The following is a 6,073-nucleotide window of genomic DNA, read 5'->3' as shown; positions in this document are numbered from 1 at the left end:
TGCTACTTTTTACCTTACTATTCAACAATATTTATTTTAAAAAGTAAAGTTTAGTTAAGTATACTATTTTAATATCTAGACTGAGAAACGCGTAGTTAAGTAATACTTTACTAAACTTATTTATTATAAATTGGGTTGTAATTTTTACTTAATATTAATATTAGTATTAATTCCATTATGTCTACGAATGGATCTATTATTATTAGCCGTTATTAATGATGAAAGCATATGTAGTATTGGGTAGCTCAGTGGTATAACGCTGGACTGCTAAATATAATGCTAATGGTTCGAATATAGCTGTAGTAAGAATGTAATAGTCTATGTAGATAAATTATGTGAAAATAGGTTACAGTTATTAATTACCTTAATTTTCAACAATACTTTATTAAAAAAGTTTTATTTATATCATTATTAATTGTTATTATCTATATGTTTTATATTTAAACACTTTTATTTATAATTAAATAGCATATACTTATTGTATTTAAAGATTTTACTTATTCTTTAAAAATAATACATGCAACTCTGTGGAATTTCAAGTTGCAGACGAAAATTTTTTATCATTTTAATTCTTTCGGTTGTGACAGTGTGGTGTGTGTACATCTATTACCTATAGACCATTTTCACGTTGCGAAAAGCAGTATTCATGTAGTCCGGCAACCCTGCAAGCCGCCATTTGTAGTCTTACTTATCCTTGTTTAGGTAGATTTAACATAGGCTAACGAATTGAGGACTGATTTTTCCCATTAATTTTGCTACCAGGAGCAAAATTATTGTGGCACGTTGTACGTCAGGATATTGTCAACATTTCAAGTGCCAAATTTCAAGAATTCGCTACAACTAGTACTTGAAATCGTCGTTACAGTGAAGGGCTATCAACATTTGAAACAATAACAAACAGTCAACAACAAATGGTAACTTTAAAAAATGTGTAATTTTCTTATAAAACTAAAATTTCTTGGTATAATTAGGAATGTAAATGTCTTCCGAGGATGCAGAAGATTTTTTACATGATTCAGTTATTGAATTATTTGACTTATCTGATTATTCTTCAACTTTGCCAAACGATGCTAAAGAAAGATATGTTGCTAAGCTTAATGAAGTACAGTGTGACTGTCCTTACGTCATAGAAAATGAGTATTATTTGTAAGTTTTAATGCCTTGAACTCAAAAAACAGCCCATCTCCAAAAATTATCTCATAAGACTTGCAGCTCTTATAATTATTCATACCGTTAGCTGTATAAAACTGTTTTCTGTAGACTAGATAGTTCCAAACACCTCCAAATTCAACTGATGGTAATATTGTTTCTAGCTCTTGTTTTTTTTATTACTTTACTAAACTTTATTAAACTTAACTTTACTTTGCTTTACTACTTACTATACTACTTTAGTTTCTCACCCACCCAAAACCCCTATTTTGCCTCGTTTTGCTCGGGCCTGGTCCCGCTTAGGTTTTTTACTAGAGTTCATTAAGTTAAGTTAACTAAGTTTAAGTTAAGTTAGTTAAGTTAGTTTATTAAGTTTACTGTGTTCGGCTAAAATAGACTTTTACCCTTAAAAATTCATAAAATGGATCCCTAAAATTGATTTTAAAATTACTTTTCTCGTAGATTATGTCTTCTACCTCTCCTCATCATACCGTTTTTCTGTCGCCTCCATGCTCTTAACACCACTATTTGCAATTGTTCGGCTTTTCAGCCAAAAGGGTTCCTAAAATCAACTAGCGATGACTGTGATTATCAAATAAGCCCCCTTCCCGTTATTCCAGTATATTATGATGTCTATTCTACTCTTCCCCAAATCACTCGTTTTGTTGGCCATTCGTGTACCATGTGGCTGGAAAAGAAACATATCTATACTGACTTCTGGGGTTGGAAAACTCCAAGTCAATGAAGAGTTCCATGTTGAAAATATTAACGAAATACAGGAGCTTATATAGGTTATATAGGTATACCTTATGACAGGTTACTTGTAAAGTGTATTGTAGAAACTTGAGAAGAACCTTTTACAATATTACCTTTCAGATAAGAAGATAGTTGAGAGAGTGTGGGACTATACGTAGGGAGACGACAGAGGAAAGAGAGATACTAAACAGTATCTTTCCCGAACAAGTGCATGTCTTTTTTTTTTTTTTTAACAAGAAGTGCTAAACAGCATCTTTCCTAAAGGTGTGTGTCTTTTTGTCTCTCCAACATTCCAATAGAAGTCAATGCACATGAATGTGAAAAAATGCGAGATTCCCGATTGTGCCATGGCAAAAGCATGGACTACTTAGGAAACAATAAGTGGTCGTTTGAACGTATTCCAAACGTGCTGGGCCTTCTTATTTGTGTTTACGTGTGAAGTGGCACTTGCCCCCATTTGTTCAGTATAATTTGTAAAATTCGTAGACGAGGACATCTCGTCTACCTCCCCCGTAATTAGTAGTCAAAGTAACGAAGTAATAGTACCCAGCTCTCTCTCTCTCTCTCATTGTTCCCCCCTCTTTTTCAATCAAGAAATAAAGCCGTTCCGTTTTCCTTTAGTCATTTCTCATCTTCATTTATTCACCCTACATCCCTCATCTCTGTTGTAACGTTCCCACTGCACGTGAACGTGCACAGCAAATTGCGTGAAACCCGGGATTTAACGAACACGTGCAATTCTCTTGTCATTCCTAGTGAAAACGTGTTAAGATTAAGTAAAGTTGTCGGGTGTCCCCTGTTGTAAGACTTTGGTATACGTCAACGCCAGCCTGAAGGCAGAGCCCAGTCTACCAAGCGTTGCGTATATGACTGTATCGTCGCTGTATCTACGTGAATCATCGACATCCATTTACGTGTGACTACTTCTTTGTCTTTGAACGTTTCTACGTAATGAGCAAAAGCCGAGAGTATTGAGTCGGGCAGCAATATCTCTATAGAAGACGAAATGAAGCCAGAAGCAGTGAAGAATGAAGGCCCCCTCCTCTCAGACAACGATCTCAAGCAGAAACGTGGGAGAAGAAAGGCGGCACACACGAAGTTAACGAATCAGCTCAAAAAAACAGTGGCAGATCACAAGATGGGAGCCATCAAACTCAAGAAGTTGCAAGTTGCAGCATGGCGAGACGAATTAATTCGTATCTATGAAGACATTAAAGATCTTCATCACAAGTATATGGACAGTCTGCCCGATATTACGGATCCACAACGTCAAGCGTGTGAAAAATGGGAGGTTCAATTCGACACCGACCACGTAGAAATCCTCAACTTCGGCATTAGGTATGCCACGTCGTCTCTTCACTTAGTCAGTTCTATTGGGACTTCGGCTTCAGACGTCACGATTAGCACAACATTATCGCAGAAGAAGTCTACTCGGTCCGCGCCAACCAAACTTCCCAGATAAACCAGCCAGTTGGTTTATCTGGGAACATCCAGAAGCAAATGCTGGAGCTGGAAGTAAAGTTAGAACAATCAAAGATCCAAATGGAAGCCAACGCAACGTCAGTCACGGAAACGTTGAGTAAGGCTTTAAAGGGTATGGGTGAGCAAATAGGAAAACTCATAGACAGCTCCCATGTCACGTCCACTGAAATTGCCGCCAACAATCAGTTGGTTGAAGACTCACGTAAGACGTTGCACGACATAGATCGGATTAAAACGGTTAAGTTAGATTTAAACGCACAAATCAAGGGCCTTCGAACGGACAATGGCGTCAGCAAGGTGCACCTGAGAACGATTCAGGAGCAAGTCATCGACCAAGGAGCACGCATACTTAGCCGACCATAGACTATATCAGAAAGACAAGACTTTTCCGCCCGGTCTACCTTGATGCCACTCGAAGCCACGGTACTGCATCACAGAACTCTGCTTGACGCCGACACCTCTTCACGAGAGCAGTCTTCAAGACCACTGCCTATTATCCATCCAGCCTGCGGCCCTTCCATTGGGGACGACACGTTTTCGGACAAGTCCCCTGAGCACCAGCCTGCTAATGGCAGCTCCAACCCTTCTCATGGTGGTTGCTGTAGTCGTCCACGTACACCGAGCTTCACGATCCAACCATTCGATGGAAATCCGAAGAATTACGCTCGGTTTCAGGCCAAGTTTCAAGGTTTATACGAAAACGAATACAACGGTTTTCCTGCCCTCCTGTTCATGTTGGAAGAGCTGCTGTCGAAAGAAGTACGGAACAAAATCGGCGACTGCCTTGCTGATAGAACCATGTACTCCGTGGTGTGGGATCGTCTCGACGTAGTCTACGGCCACAGCGAAGTCATGGACCAGACCTATCTCGACGACCTGCTGCTGATTCATCCTTTGAAGAGTCAAGATGCTGCGAGCCTCAAGACCTTCGCCAACCGGTAACACGGAGCAGTGGTGACCATTTCACAATCGAGATACGTGCATGAATTTCACAGCCGTACTACCCTGATGGCCATAGAAGCAAAGCTGATGACATACCTGCAGAAGAAGTAGAACGAGAAGAGAAAAAAGTCAGGTGCAGAATTGAACGTTCTAGACCTGGACGACTGGGTAACAGTAAAATCCATGAGTAAACAACATGGTAAAAACGTATTAGAGTCTCTGAACACGTCGACGTCGAAATCAGTATGGTTTGATGAGAAGAAGCCAGTCAAGAGACCGAACGCTTCTCACACATCAACCATTGGACACGTTTCGACAGAGGAAGGCTCTAAAGTAACGGCATCCTCACCTCCGCTAGCTGCTCCCATTGAAAGACGACCGAAGACGGAGGAGAAAGCAGCCGAGAAGATTGGCCAGTGGAGGTGCCTCGCTTGTAACGGCAGGGCTCACAACTTGGCCAGCTGTAACGTGTTTATGTCTTTCACGCCCACGAAACGGGATGAAGTCGTATTTAAGTCCGGAAGGTGTCTACTATGCCTCACTGGCAAGCACAAACGCAGGAAGTGTTTCAGAGACATCAAATGTTCCATGGGTAGATGTGGTGGATCAAGACACCATCCCATGCTTCACGGATCCGAATTCATTCCACTGAGGAAATTATCGGATCCAACGACTCCGACATCGTCTACATCGACTGCATTCCTTGGAACACTAACCCAGAAGGAAACGGTGAAGCGACGTATACGTTTCAAGATCGTGCCTGTTCGTATTAGCGTCGGTGCAAGATGGGTCGACACTTTCGGAGTCCTGGATACCGGAAGCGACACCACCCTGATCAGGATTGAAATAGTAAAGAAGTTGGGACTCGTTGGCCAGCCTAGACACATCAACGTTTTATCCTATGATGGAGCCACATCGAACGTCCAAGCTGCCGTTGTGGATTTCTCCCTCTCTTCCGTCGACGGAACAAGCAAGTTTGAAGTTAAACACCCTACGCCGTCGACAATTTGAAGGTGAAGCAGAACCCCCCAATTAACCCTCGTCAAATGGAGTCCTGGACACACCTACGTGGTCTTGATGTCCCGAACGTACAACCCGAAGACGTTGGTGTATTGATTAGACTCGACGTAGCATAGGCCAACGGCCACATTGATTCCGTCAAGCCACCGGATGGAACAATTGCACCTATCGCTTTCAAAACACCGTTTGGATGGTGCCTGGGTGGTCAAACGGGCCCGTCACAAGATGGACGTCCTTTGATCGCCCACATAGTATCAGAGGAACATTCCGAAGACCTCAACGAGTTAGTTAAGAAATTCTGGCAGCTGGAGGCGAAAGACGTTGACATGGAACAGCCTGTTCTCTCCGAAGACGATCTACGTGGAAAACGTATCCTCGAGTCAACAGTAAAGAATGTTGGCAATCGGTATCAAACCGGCCTAATGTGGAAGACCTACAACGTAAACCTTTCGGACAATCGGGCAACTGCATTGAACAGACTTTATTCTCTGGAGAGGCGATTTCAACGAGATGGAGACTTCACCCAGAAATATGATGCAGTTGTTAAGGAGTACATCGGCCTGGATCACGCCAGACTCCTCACGACCGAAGAGTTGCGGAAGGAGTCAAGTAGAACGTGGTATTTACCACACCACGGGGTCGTAAGCCCATTCAGCTCTTCGACCAAAGTTCGAGTTGTATTCGACGGAGCCGCCGAGTATGGAGGAACGTCCATCAACCAGAA

This window comes from Daphnia magna, linkage group LG8 (assembly GCF_020631705.1).
Source record: "Daphnia magna isolate NIES linkage group LG8, ASM2063170v1.1, whole genome shotgun sequence".
In the NCBI taxonomy this organism is placed as follows: domain Eukaryota; kingdom Metazoa; phylum Arthropoda; class Branchiopoda; order Diplostraca; family Daphniidae; genus Daphnia; species Daphnia magna.
The sequence above is the reverse complement of the archived record's forward strand: the minus strand, read 5'-3'. Positions refer to the sequence as shown.